This window comes from Cucurbita maxima, unplaced genomic scaffold (assembly GCF_002738345.1).
Source record: "Cucurbita maxima cultivar Rimu unplaced genomic scaffold, Cmax_1.0 Cma_Scf00068, whole genome shotgun sequence".
NCBI lineage: Eukaryota > Viridiplantae > Streptophyta > Magnoliopsida > Cucurbitales > Cucurbitaceae > Cucurbita > Cucurbita maxima.
Window position 1 is genome coordinate 584,317 of NW_019272084.1, and position 1,116 is coordinate 585,432.

Below are 1,116 nucleotides of genomic sequence, written 5' to 3' on the forward strand. Positions count from 1 at the left end.
CACTGCCATTACTTTGTCCAAACAACAATTGCAATATGCCCAAAAAAGGGTTCAACATCTTGGCTTTCAGGTAATATCTCTTTCTTATGCACCTATTTTACTTCTTTCGATTGTTGTTTGAGTTAAGGTATTTTCTTAGTTTCTTAACAATCTAGAGCTATCATAAACTTTATCAAGAAGTAGCATCCTACTTGATAATCAAGTGCTAACCTTAAGCTCATATTGAATTAGGGTAGCATCCGAATTACTTAAAAATCAAGGGCTAACTTAAGCATAACATGAAGCTTAATGACCTGATCATAATACTTGATAACATTCAATATTCTAAAGTGAGCTTAAGTTATATTAAACTTCTAGGCCTCCATAAATCTTGGTTAATCATTAGAGGCACTTCAGACATTTCTCTTAAGCCTTAGCCTATACCCCCTAACTTGATTTAAATTCTAAACTTGATCCAAACATCTTGAAATATTACATAACCCTTCATGTTCTTGTATATAGGCTTTACTTAAAATATTGGATCATCAGGAGGGTATTTGGACCTTGAAATATTTTAAAGGAATATTAGGGACATTTTGGTCATTTTACCACCTTAAACTTAGTTCGAACCCCAACTGTGATCAATAGTTCTAAAACTTTATATAATTCTTTCACATTATAAAATAAGGCTTCATATAAAGTTTCATGATATTAGGAGATCAGTTGGGTAATTAATGAAAGGTAAGTTATTTGAGGGGCATTACAGTCATTTTACACCCTTACTTGGTTTCATTACTAATCATTTTGATCCAACCTTCTTATAGGATCCTATTGAGTTTCTCCTTTGCGACTATCCAGAATTGTCAAATACAACTAAATATGATAGGATCCTATTGTGATGAGTTTTCAAATGAAATAAAGCTATTAGTCATAATATGCATGAATTAGTACTATAACATAATAATTATTTGATTAAACTATAGATTTAGTATGTATCTAATAGATCACAAAATGTTTTAGATTCATGAACTTTGAATCTAGCTTAATGTCCTTAAACTTTTGAAAATGAAAACTTTATACTAAACTTTTAATTTTGTATCAAATAAGACATTAAACTTTTAACTTTTTGTTCGATAG